The 13,439-nt window shown below is 56.2% G+C and overlaps 1 long non-coding RNA gene across 1 annotated transcript; it reads right to left on the bottom strand.

Moving 5' to 3' along the window:
* Positions 1 to 11,708: 11,708 nt before the first annotated feature.
* On the bottom strand, positions 11,709 to 12,528 carry LOC123569463 (uncharacterized). Its single transcript, XR_006693184.2, has 2 exons — positions 12,197 to 12,528; positions 11,709 to 11,916 (listed from the first exon to the last, which is right to left on the bottom strand). It is a non-coding gene; the product is annotated as an uncharacterized lncRNA (long non-coding RNA).
* Positions 12,529 to 13,439: the final 911 nt, after the last annotated feature.

Genomic DNA, 13,439 nt, shown 5'->3' with positions numbered 1-13,439 from the left:
TGTGGTCTCCTTAGAACGTCTCTTCTTTTCCGAGGCTTGCCAATGCCACCTCCCCCTGCAGCCACCCCTCTTCCCCAGCCAGGTGCAGGTGACCCTCACCCGCAGGGGGTGTGTGCCTCACTTGTGCATTGCCCTGTGCCCTTTAACAACCCCACACCATCTGGTGACGCTGGATGTTGCATGGAGGGGTCTCCATTTCACAGGGGCAGCTGACAGAGGCAGAGAGTGGCTCAGTGATTCCCCAACTCAGTGAGGCGGCTCGGCCTGGGATATAGGGTCATTCCCCATTCTCTGTCCTCTCCTGGGTGGACACGCGGTCCATAGCAGGGTCCGGGTTCGAGGTGGCCCAGGCTTGTGCCAAGGCAACTCTGGCAGTCCTCTGCCCCAGCCTGCTAGCAGGTACTTAGCCACGTCTGGTTGCCTTCCCGCTTTGAGAGTCCCAGGAACCTTCCCTGCACTTGTGTGAGAGTGTCTGAGAGTGTCCCTCCAAAGGGATGGATGGCCTCAGGAACGCTGGGCCTCGGGCTGAGCTTACCTCCCTGTCCCCCTTGTGGACCTGGCTTGACTCTGGATGTGTTTAGAGCTTGCGAGCTGTTGCCTCCAAGGGACAGAGTGACCAGGACCCAAGTGCCCTGGGGTGAGTGATTCTAACACACAACCTGAAGTCAGGGGACATGGAGCCAAAATCACCTGCCCAGTGGTTTGGTTGGTGCCCCCCACCTCACACACACACACACAGATGCGTGCGCGCGCGCGCACACACACACACACACACACTGGGTTGGCAGAAGTGACTGGTCACTCTGGCTTCCTATTGGCATCGCCTGGGGATTCCCCGCCCAGTGCTCTGGTGTTCCCTGGCCAGGAGTCAGGAGTGGGGGTTTGGTGGGTGTGAGCGAGCCACCTGTCACCTGTGGAGGGAGAAGGTTTGGCCTCAGCAAAGCAGGCAGGGAAGCCCCTGTATCCCTGCAGGAAGAGCCTTGGTCAAGAGAGAGAGGCCCTGCCAGGCGGGAGGCCCCTGGCCTGTGTTCCCAGAGCCATTCTCGCTGGGTGGTGTTCACCCCAGGGTGCACGCTCATGGTTGGGCCCAGGATTATGCCAATTCCAGCGGCTCCAATGGACACACCACCTCATACCTCCCACTCAAGAAAGTGCAGAGTTATGTCTGTGATAACGTCACGCATACATTTCTAACTTCTATGTGAGAGTGCATTCAAACACTTAGGTTCTTTAACTATCATTAGATGCGAAGTACTTTCTGCACTTCTCACACCTGATTTTGGCTCATCCATGAATGCCTTCAGGGGGCCATGGAGCTAAGAACAGCTGCTTGGAAGGAAGCCACGGGCCTTGCAGCTCGGTGGAGAGAGGTGGGAGTCTGGGCAGTGGGACATGGGCGCAAGAGGTCAAAGCCAGAGGGTGTCTTGGAAGTCATTGACTTCAGCAGCCTCTCGGGTGCCTGAAACTGTTCTTGGCTTGCACACTTCTGGTGATGTGGAGCTCATTACCCCAGAGAGGCATTCTGTCCTATTTTCAGACGGCTCTGACTATTGACAAGTTTTCTTTTGCGCTCCTGTCTCTTCTTTTTCTGACATTTCGTGCTTGGTTCCTTGCATTGAGCTACAGCTCCTGCCCATCTGTCCTGACACGGGAAGACGGGGATCCCTGAGTCTTCACCAGTTCTGCCCCACACAGCAGCCTCCTCAAAGTGCGCTGGGCCAGGGGCGGCACCTGCATGGCAGGTACTTCTGTCCCTGTCCCTGTGGAGAGGGAGATGGTACGTCCAAGACCTGTAAGACGTCAGGGCCTTGAGGGTCTGGGCTTTGAAGAACCTTGAGGGTCGTCTAGTCCAGCTCCCCCACTGTTCAGATGAGGGGACTGAGGCCCAGAGGGGCTGTGTGGCTCGTTCAGAGTTGCGCAGCTTAACATCCAGGAATCAGAACCCGGGATTCCTGACGCCCAGCTCAGTGCTCTCACCTGCCTGGCTAAACAGCAGGGTCCTGAACTGTGCTGTGGGGCTGGTAGTACTCTCTCTCAGGGCTGTGAAGATGGGACGAGGAGCTGTATGCACAAAGCCTGGTATGAGCAGGTACAATTGGGGGCAGACCCCCTACTTTGTGCCATACCAGGATACCCTCCTCCAGCTTTGTCTCCTGAAGGCCGGACACCTCCCCTCACTGCCCACGGCCCTTCCCCATGCATCAGTCCCTCCTGGGACGTCAAAGACCCAAGGGGAGCTGGGAAATGTTGCCTTCAGGTTGGACCATGGGGCACCCCAGCTGCAGCCCCTGGACCCCAGTGCCCCCCATGTCATCCACACCAGGAAGCTCAGGATGTCTGGGGGTCCCCTTCTCAGCTCCTGAAGGCTGCATCCCCCACCCCCATGTGGGACTGCAGGGCACCTGTCCTCGGATCTCTCCCTCCCCACCCACTGAGCTGCTCCAGGACTTGTCAAATCCCCCACCCAAGCCCCCTAAGCAGCAGCAGGGGAAGCTGGACCAAGCCCTGGAAGGTCTGGGGATGTGGCTTGAAGTGGCCCCCTGCAAATGCAAGGCCTCTGGAAGCCCCTGCATTTATCCTGGGAAAGGGCCTCTGGCTCCAGGTCCCCCAGCTGCCCTCTTCCTGTTTTTGGTGCTCCAGGAAGCCGGACATGTGTACGGCCTTGAGCCCAGCTGTGGGCTCCTGGAGCAGAGGCATCCCAGTTGAGGGAGTCCTGGCCTGCTTTCTCCCTGTGCCCATTCCCTGTTAGGTAGCCGGGGGTGGGCTTATCCCCAGCAGCACCCTTTCGCTGGCACACAAGCTCCTTCAGCTCGAGGAGGTGGCTGCTCACACACCCACACTCACGCACAGCTAAGTCCCTGTGGCCTCGGCTTGCTGAGACGTCTGCCCCACGGCCTGAATGTCCTTCCTCTCCCAGATGCTCAAGCCTGGCCTGGGGTGCTCCCTGGAAATGCCACAGACTCTCCCTCTGCACTCACTGGTCACACATTACTGTCATATTGGATTTTTAAATAAATGTTTCTAACAGTTTAACTCTTAAAACCTGGAAATTGGCTGGGCATGGAAGCACATGCCTATAATCCCAGCACTTTGGGAGGCCGAGGTTGGAGGATCACTTGAATCCAGGAGTCCAAGACCAACCTGGGCAACATAGTGAGACCCCCATCTCTACAAAAAGTTTTAAAAAGCTGGGAGTGGTGACCTGTGCCTGAAGTCCTACCTACTGGGGAGGCTGAGGTGGGAGGATCCCTTGAGCCTGGGAGGTGGAGGCTACAGTGAGCCATGATCCCACCACTGTACTCCAACCTAGGTGACATAGCAAGTCCCTGTGTCAAAAAAAAAAAATGCCCCCACATTGGTTTGTTATGGTTTGAACTGTGTCCCCCGGAAATACAGCTCCAAGTCCTAACCATGGTGCCTGTGAATTTTACTGTATTTGGAAACAGGGTCTTTGCAGATGTGTTGTCTTTATAAGAAAAGGAGAGGCCGGGTATGGTGGCTCACACCTGTAATCCCAGCAGTTTGGGAGGCCAAGGCAGTTAGATCACCTGAGATCAGGAGTTCGAGACCAGCCTGGCCAACATGGTGAAACCCCATCTCTACTAAAACTATAAAAATTAACTGGGTATGGTGGCACATACCTGTAATCCCAGCTACTTGGGAGGCTGAGGCAGGAGAATTGCTTGAACCCAGGAGGCAGAGGTTGCAGTGAGTCAAGATTGCACCATTGCACTCCAGCCAGGGTGACAAGAGCGAAACTCCATCTAAAAAATTTTTTATAAAAGTAAAAAGAAAAGAAGAAGAAGAGACACAGAGGAAGAGAGACAGCCTGTGATGATGGAGTCAGAGGCTGGAGGGATGCAGCCGCAAGCTGAGGAGTGTTGGAGTGACAGAGTGAGACCCTGTCTCAAAAATGAAAACAAATCTGAAAATCCTTTTGTCTCACAGCTCCTCTAAGAAGGACACTTACATTCCTGAGACTGACCTGGTCACATGTGGAGTGGGCAGTGGCCTCCCAAGCCTCCATCTTCCCCACCCCACCCCAGCACAGAACAATAGGTTAGGGCCAGGTGCGGTGGCTCACGTCTGTAATCCCAGCACTTTGGGAAGCTGAGGCAGGCGGATCACTTGTGGTCAGCAGCTCCAGACCAGTCTGGCCAACATGGTGAAATCTCATCTCTACTAAAAATACAAAAATTAGCCAGGTGTGGTGGTGGGTGCCTGTAATCCCAGCTATTCCAGAGGCTGAGGCAGGAGAATCACTTGAACCTGAGAGGCAGAGTTTGCAATGAGCTGAGATTGTATCATTGCACTCCAGTCTGGGCAACAGAGCTAGACTCCGTCTTAAAAAAAAAAAAAATTAGAACAACAGGGTAGGATCAGATGGCCTATGGGGTCCCTTCAGGCTCTCTCTGGTGCCCAAGGGCTGGCCTCCAACTCATGAGGACCCGTGGCATCCCTCTGTGGAGGCCACCAACCCTCCCTGTGCCAGCCCCCTCCTCCCTGCTGGCCCTGGAACTCGGCCCTGACACACCATTGGTCTGGTGGGCCTAGGATGTGCCTTCGCCAGACTTTTCCTCAATGGTGACTTCCCCGCTGGAGACTCTGTTGCCCTTCCTCAAACCTCAGGCCAGACTCCTGCCCACTGACCACAGTGTGTTTAAGGTCTGGACTCCAGTGGTGGGCCAAGGTCAGGCTGTCTCCCGGAAGTTTCTCAGCTACCATGTAAATGGGGTTGAGGCAGGTGCTTGTGGCGGGGTCTCCACACTGGAGGTCAGTAGCCCCTGCCAGGATCCCCTCAGCATTCTCCCACTAGGGACAGTGGAGGGACTGGCCGAGAGGGCAGGTGCAGGAGACGAAGTGCCCCGGTCCCAGCCTTGGAGACATGCAGTCATTTGCGCCCATCCCAAGCAACTGCCTGGGCCAGGCGTCCAGCGGCTGGCCAGCAGCCGAAGAGGAGGGGCCTCCGGAGGCCGGCTGCAGCCCAGAGTCCGTGAAGGCAAGTTGCGGGGGGCGGGTATGAGTCTGCGTGCTCGTGTGCCTGTAAGACATTGCCAAAGAAGCCGTCTGTCCCCTGCTTGATTTCTGTGCTTCCCAATTCAGGCCAAGGTGGGGGCCATCTGCTAAAGTGGGCACAGAAAACACATTTTCACTGTGCAGAAAATTGGCTTCCAAGGAGAGGCTGTGCTCAGCACAGAACCAGCCGGGAGCAGTGCAGGCAGACAAAGCGGGGGCTGCTGCAGAACCCGGGGCAGGGCTGCCCCTCCACACACTTCCCTCTGCTCCCAGCTCCCCAGTGGCTAGGCTCCAGCCTGCTGGACCACCCAGCACCTCCGATGCATCAAGCCCCTTCTTGGGGGCCCGTGCATGGGGGCTGCATGTGGGGGCTGCTGCCCCTCTTTCATTTATTTATTTATTTGTTTATTGAGATGGAATCTTACTCTGTTGCCCAGGCTGGAGGGCAGTGGTGTGATCTCGGTTCACTGCAACCTCCACCTCCCAGGTTCAAGCGATTCTCTTGCCTCAGCCTCCTGAGTAGCTGGGATTAGAGATGGGGTTTCGCCATGTTGGTCAGGCTGGTCTCAAACTCTTGACCTCAGGTGATCCACCCACCTCAGCCTTCCAAAGTGCTGGGATTATAGGTGTGGGCCACTGTGCCTGGCCTCCCTCTTTCTTTCAAACGCTCCTCTTCTAATGAGACATAATTCACAAACAATGCAATTCACCTATGGAAAGTGTAATTCCACGGCTTTTGGTATAGTACAGTACTAATTTTTAAAAATTGTGGTAAATATGAATAACACCAAATTTACCATGTTAACCATTTTTAAGTGTACAATTGAGTGGCATTCAGGACATCCACAATGTTGTGCAACCATCACCACCGTCTATTTCCAAAACTTTTTCATTACTGCAGACACTCTGTCCCCATGAAGCAATAACTAAGTCCCCGTTCCACCCCAAAGCCCAGCCCCCGGGAACCTCTACTTTACTTTCTCTCCTTAGGAGTTTGCCTGCTCTGGGCGCCTCACAGCAGTGGAATCCTACAGTCTGCCCAGGTGCCTGACTTCTGTCACTTGGCATCGTGTTGCCAAGGTCCATCCGTGCTGCAATGACCTCAGGTGTTTCTTCTTCTTTTTTTTTTTGTTTTTGAGACGGAGTCTCACTCTGTCGCCCAGGCTGGAGTGCAGTGGTGCAATCTTGGCTCACTGTAAACTCTGCCTCCTGGGTTCACGCCATTCTCCTGCCTCAGCCTCCCGAGTAGCTGGGACTACATGTGCCCGCCACCACACCCAGCTAATTTTTTGTATTTTTAGTAGAGACGGGGTTTCACCATGTTAGCCAGGATGGTCTCTATCTCCTGACCTCGTGATCCGGCCGCCTCAGCCTCCCAAAGTGCTGGGATTACAGGCATGAGCCACCGCGCCAGTGCTTCATTCCTTCCCACAGCAGAATAAGATTCCTGTGTGTACACAAACCGCATGTTGTTTATCCATTCCTCTGCTGAGGGACACCTGGGTCATGTCCAGCTTTTGCTTTTGTGAATAATGCTGCTAAGAACATGGGTGCCAGTGTCTGTTGGCGTCCTTGCTTTTGAGTATATACTCAGAAGTGGAATTGCTGGATCATATGAGAATTCTATGTTTAGCTTTTTGAGGAGCTGCCAAACTGTTTTCCATTCCCAGCAGCAGTGTACAGAAGTCCGATTTCTCCGCATCGTCGCCAACACTTGTGATTCTCTGGTTTTAGACGGTAGCCGTCCTAATGGGTGTTAACTGGTTCTTCATTGTGGTATGTTTGTTGTTGTTGTTTTCTTTGTTTTTGGGATGGAATCTTACTCTGTCACCCAGGCTGGAGTACAGTGGTGTGATCCCAGCTCACTGCAACCTCCCCCTCCCGGGTTCAGATTCTCCTGCTTCAGCCTCCTGAGTAGCTGCGATTACAGGCGCCTGCCACCATACCTGGCTAATTTTTGTATTTTGAGTAGAGACATGTTGGCCAGGCTTGTCTCGAACTCCTGACCTCGTGATCCACCCACTTCAGCCTTCCAGGGTGCTGGGATTACAGGCGTGAGCCACCGCACCCAGCTAATTTTTTTGTATTTTTAGTAGAGACGGGGTTTCACCATGTTGGCCAGGTTGGTCTCGAACTCCTGACCTCGTGATCCACCCACCTCAGCCTCCCAGGGTGCTGGGGTTACAGGTATGAGCTGCCGCGCCCAGCCTCTCACTGTGGTCTTGATGTGCATTTCCCCGGTGGTGAGGGATGGTGAGGATTTTTCATGTGCTCGTTGGCCATTCGTGTGTCTCCTTGTGAGAAATGTCTGTTCACATCCTTGGCCTTTTGGATCATGTTTGTAGTTGATGAATTTGCAGAAGCCCTTTATATAGTCTGAATATTAATCCCTTATCTGGTAGATAATTTGCGAGTATTTTCTCGCATCCTATGGGTTGTCTTTTCACTTTATTGATAGTGTCCTTAGATGCACAGAAGGCTTTCATTGGGATGAGGTCTGATCTATATTCCTTTTATTTCCTGTGCTTTTGATGTTGTATCCAGGAAATCATTTGCTTCACTAAATCCTGCTCATCCCTGACCCGCGCCCCCTAGTATAAAATAGTCCTCCTGGCCATTCTGTCCTGTCACACCTGACCTTCCTTTCCAGGGCGAGCCACGCTCTCTGGGTCTGTACAGCCCCGTCTCTCCACTCGGGATTCTGTCCTGTCGCACCTGACCTTCCTTTCCAGGGCAAGCCACGCTCTCTGGGTGTGTACAGCCCTGTCTCTCCACTCGGGATTCTGTCCTGTCGCACCTGACCTTCCTTTCCAGGGCGAGCCGCGCTCTCTGGGTCTGCACAGCCCCGTCTCTCCACTCGGGATATGCATCCCGCAGGCAGAGGCCTTGTCTATTTTGTTCCTCATAGAAATCCCTTCTGGCTTGAACATTCTTGGCTCTGGGTTTTGCTCTTCAGAATTTTCGTTCTCTAAGAATCACAGAATGTTAGCGCAGATGTAGAAAGAAGAAAAAAACAGGAATGCTCTTTGCAATAAGAACGGACTGCTTCACATCCAAGGGAATCAGCATGACTCTTACACCCCAGGGGTGTTTTTGGATCTTCTGGATCTGAGAGGCGATCTCTACCCTCTCCTTTGCCTTCAGGGGTCCAGGCTGGAAGGAGAAGGTGAAGGGCAGAGAGTGCTGAACTGCTTGGACAAAACGTGAAAGGGTTTTCTCAGACATCCTGGGAGAGAGGAGGTGAGAGCCCATGGAACCAGAAGTTAGGGGAAGAAAAGAGGTGATGGGGTCAAGAAGGGCAGAGAGAGACAGCTGAGGTCACAGCTGGGGTCACAGGGAGATGCCCCAGGTTGTCACCGGTAAAGTGCAGTCCCCATTACTCCAAACAACAGCAAATGCCTGCTGCCCAGACGGCCCGTGAGAACGATGCTTCACAGGAATGAAGGAACTAGGTTGTGTCTAGCTTAGACCACCCACTGAGTCCCCCTTGGAAGTTGGAAGTGCACAGGGAGCCAGCAGGGGGAATGGGGATCCTCCCTGACCCTGGGCTTCCACCACACGGGTGGAATATGTCACCTCAAATCCATGCCCACCCAGAACCTGTGACTAGGGCTTTCTTTGGAAATAGGGTCTTTGCAACTGTAATCAAGTTAAGATGAGGTCAGGCTGGATTGGGTTGGGCCCTAAGTCCAGTGATTGGGGCCCTGATGAGAAGAGGAGAGGACACAGCCGCACGCTTGGGAAGGACACTGCAGGACGACAGAGGCAGAAGTTGCAGTGATGTCTCTGAACCAAGGGACACCAAGGATTGCCAGCAGCCACCAGAAGCAAAATGGGAGGCGTGAAACAGACTCTCCCTCCGAGCCTCCAGAGGGAACCAGCCCTGCTGACCGCTTGACTGTGGACTTCTGCCTTCCAGAACTGCCAGAGGATGAGTTCCGAGGCACCTAGTTGGTGATATTTGTTTCGGCAGCCCAGGACAGTGGAGCATCCTTAGGCCGGGGGAATGGGGAGTACCAGGCGGCCGACTGGGCTGGCCGTGGGGTCTGTCTCCAGTTGAGGGCTGATCCTGTTTCAAGAAGGGGCCAGACCCACTTCGGGTGGGGCGGAGGCCAGGGTCGGAGCTCTCCAGGGCTCCGGGGTGTCCAGGCTGCTGGCCCCTCGGCACCTGGCGGTAGAAAGGGGAGACCTAGGGGCTGTCTGGTCCAAGCCTCGTGTGCATTCTGCACCCACCAGCAGCCAGCTTTGGTCTTGGAGCAGAACCAACGGCCCACAGTGGGGTCACTGACACCAAAGAACATCTGAGGAGCCCTGTGGGAACCATACGACCCCAGGAAAAATGCACCAGCATTTCACCCACTCTCCCTGTTGTGGGAATTCGGTGGTAGATGGGCAGAGGGACCAGAAGACCCTAGGGTTCCAGTAGGTGGAAAGGTGGAAAGGAAAGGGGCAGTAAGAGCCACCAAGGGGACAGTGCGGGGATGGAGAGACAGTGGCAAGGCCACAGGGCCGGACTCAGCCACATGGGTCCCTGAGGCGGAGGCTCCAGGCAGGGACCCGGTGACCATGAAGGGTCCGAAGGAGGAAACTGCTCAGCCACACAGGAAACCAGTTTGTCAGGAATAGTGTGGACAAGAAGGGCAGTGGCAGGTGAGTCAGAGGCAGCTGAAGGTCAGGTGACACCCAGGTCTTGAAAAAGAGAAGAGCCACCTGCCCTGGCATCACTAGTCACTGGCCTGGAGGCAATTTCATGGCTAAGCTATGTCATTGAACACCGACACCAGACAAGACCGCTGTGTGCCCGAGATGGAGCAAGATACACAGGATCATGTCGGAGCATAGGCAGAACACAAGCATCAGCTGGACCTCAAGGATCACCAAACCACCCCGTCCTGGCTAATTTGAGTGACCGCTGCTGCTTGATCAATTTCAGCTTCAGCTGCGCTTTGTTCTTCCTGCCTTCTAGATAAAAGTTATCAAGACACCCAGCTGTGGAGTCAGCCCTGCTGCCTTGAGCCTCTCCCAACTCCTCCTCCTCCCTCCATGTTCTCCCAACACGAGGAGCCTTGTGGGTCCTTCCTAACGCCCTCTCACAGCAACCAGTCAATAAACGTGGCTTGATTTCACTGCAGCGCGTTCCTGGGGTCTTTGGTTGGATGGTGATGGACACTTTGGTTTTATTCTGAATGATAATGAAAGCCACTGGGTGGCTGTGAGCAGAGGAGAAGTGGAAGTGATTTTGGAGACACTTTCTGGGGAGTAGCCAGGAGGCTGTGTCTGGGGGTGGAGGTGAAGGCAGCTGTGGAAGATCCTCTGTGGCTCTCTGGGTGGGGCGGGCAGGAGGAGAACACGCAGATGGCCTCTCTGTGCCAGAACTGCTTTCCAGGAGCTTCTGACAGGAGAGGGCAGTTGCAGAGAGCTGGACAGGGCTGTTGCTCCAGCAGCTCCAGGCGCCTGGCGAGGCTGAGCAGCCAGCCAAGAAGGGAAGAGGCGCCCACTGCCACTGCCACTGCCACCCCAACTCCCTCTGGGCAGAGGAGCCGCCACACTCAAGCTAGCCTTTAAGACAAGAGTTGAAGGGAAAGGCAAAATCAACCCGGCTCTGCAGGCACCAAGGAGCCAGGACACGTGAAGGCTGTGCAATCCATTCCCCAGATGTCTGATGTGGGCGGCAGCATGAAAGGCTGCTTGGAGGGGCGGTGAGGTCATTCCCACAATTCTGGAGAAGGGTCAGGGGACTGTGTGCTCAGCAGGTGGTGCTGAGGGGCCAGACTTGTGGATCGCTGACAGCTGGGTCAGAGGGGGTGCTCACCGGGAGGGGTGTCCCCGACCACCCACCCCAGTTCACACTGCTTCTGGCTTGTGCCCAGGAGAACAAGCTAGCCTTCCAGGGGGCCAGGGCGACAGTGGGCATCCTCGTGCTGCCTGCTACGGTGAGACACGTGGGACACGTGTGTAGGCGCCTCTCCTCCTTTGATTACTAGTGCTGGGGGGGCTCCCCAGAGGTCCCCAGGAAGTGCAGAGGGAAAGGCTTGGCATCCATCCTTGCTGCCTCTCTCCTCCACCAGACTGCTTCCCCTCCTTCTCCCAGGACCTGGCCGCACCTGGAGGGTGGAGCCCTCCATTGGGCCCGCTTGCTCGAACTCCCCTTCCTCCCCTGCACTAGTAGGCCCCTCAGGCCTCCTGGGGACACTCCCCCAATCCCCCACCTCACCCCCTCACTCCTGACCTAGAAGAAGGTCAGAAGAATTTGGTACCATGGAAAGGAACATGGGGCATGGAGCACTTGAGGACACTCCCGGGACCCCCTCTGCAGGGGAAGGTGGAGCTTTGGGGCTCAGGCTACAACAGCACCAGCCAGCTCAGTGCACATTTGTCTGAGTCCTGAGTCCCCGTGTTGCTGTGAATGTGCTGAAAGGGTGAGGCAGGGATGTGCTGTTAGGGAGGAAAGGGAACTCTTTGTGAGTCACATTTCAGACGCCTCCATTCCCATTCATACATTAGGGTCTGTGGGGGACTGGGGCACGTCAATATATTGTTAGACAAAAAAATGTATATGCAATATAAATGCATTAAGAAAAAAAGACTCGAGGAAACTATTCTTAAATGTTAATAGTGGTTCTATGTGGCAGTGGGATCGGATTTTTATACAGTACTTTCATGTTTTCCAAATTTTCTACACCAAGCACGTGTTAGTTATATAATTTAAAACTTATTTATTTATTTTTAAACCAAATTCTCCAGCCAACTGTGCTTTTCTCCAGTTGCAGTAACTTTCCTTTCAGTCAGGTTTCTGGGTGAATTCAAAGAACAAGGCGGCCTCCCAAGCCCACATCATGTCACGTTCATATTTTCATTCTTCCTTCGTTGGGCCTGCTCTGTGGAGGCCGAGCGCTGGGGCTGGGGTGAGAATGGTGTCCCTGTACTTAGGGAGTTTCCAGCTAGCGGCCTTCTCCCGCTTCTCAACCCATCCCCTTCCCTGTCCACCGAGGTCGGGCTCTGACGGGAGCGGGCCGCCCCCTGCCTGATAGGTGTGGCCTAGGGAACCTGGGCTGCCCAATCGCCCTCCTCCTTTCCCCTGCGGCAGACCCCAGCTCTGAGCTTGGGGGGCAGGGAGGCCGAAGGGGCCTGTTAAACGCTGGGTGCTGGGAAGCCGCCCCCTCCAGGGAGCCCTCCGGACCTCAGGCCAGGGCTGGAAGCGAGGTGAGGCTGGAGACCAGGGAAAATGGGCGGCCGGGGGCGGCGCGCATCTCGGTAAGGAGCCGGGCGGCGGGGGACAGAAGCTCCGGGAGGGCGGCCGTGGCTTCTCCGCCTCCAGGGCGGCGGGCCGGGGCGGGTGTCAGAAGGCTCTGATTGGGCTTTCTGCGGCCCCGCTTCCACCGCCCCCAAACTCCCCAAGAGCTGCGGACAGCAGCAGAGCGCCCGCGACACAGGGGCGCGCCGCGCGGGAGCGGAGGAAAAGCTGGGGCCAAGGCCCGAGCACAGAGGCGCCGCCGCGCGGGCTCCGGGAACGCGGACGCAGGGCGGGGTTGCCACGGCAACGCAGGCAGGAGCGCGGCGATTGGCGGAGCCGCGGAGAGGCGGGACTCGGGAGGCGTCTCGCGAGTGTTAGGCTTCGCGGGCTTCCGGCCGGTGCTGGCCGCGGGGACGGACGAGTCTAGGCTTCCGGCCTGGGCCGTGTGGGTTTTCCCATCTCCTCGCGTTTCTGGGCGCCAGGCACTAGGCGGGCCGGCCGGGCTGGCGCGAGGCCGCTGGCGGGGAGAGTGCCCGGCGACGGCCCCGAAGCAGCCCTGGAGGTGGTAGCCGGGGACGCCGAGGTCAGGGAGGAGACCAATCCGAGCGCGGCCCGTCGGGGCCCTGTCCCCTCTCCCGCCTCGTCCGGTCCCGTCGGGCCGCCTTTAAATGCCCGGCGCCTCGCACCTGCTAACAAAACGGCCTTTAAATGCCCGGCGCCTCGCACCTGCTAACAAAACGAGCTCCTGCTGTTCCCCAGCTCCGTAAATGGCGCCCCTGGCCCTCCCCAGTTCTCAGGCAGAGCCTTTGCGGCCTCCCTGACCCCTAACACCCCGCATCCAGCCCGGCAGTATGTCCTGTTGGCTGTGCCTTCGAAATTTACCCAGACCTGATCTCTCTTCTCCCACCTCTGCCACCGCCCTGCTCTGAGCCGTCTTTTCCCGCCGAGATGACTGCAGTAACCTCTCAGCTGGGTCTCCCCGCCGCCACCTTCCCCTCCCGAGTCTCCTCAACACAGGAGCCTGAGCGATCTCGGAAAGTACAGGAGGTCATGCCCCAGTGTGGTTCCACTTCCCTGGGTTTAAGTCAAGGTCCTCACCGTGCCTTCCGGCCTCCCTGGTCTCTGCGCCGTGGACTTCGGTCCTCCCTGCTCCGTCCTGCCTCAGGGCCTTTGCACCTGCTGTTCCCGC

The sequence above is a fragment of the Macaca fascicularis genome, chromosome 16, assembly GCF_037993035.2.
Source record: "Macaca fascicularis isolate 582-1 chromosome 16, T2T-MFA8v1.1".
In the NCBI taxonomy this organism is placed as follows: Eukaryota; Metazoa; Chordata; class Mammalia; order Primates; family Cercopithecidae; genus Macaca; species Macaca fascicularis.
Note: the sequence above shows the minus strand (reverse complement) of the source record. Positions and strands in the feature narration are given on the sequence as shown.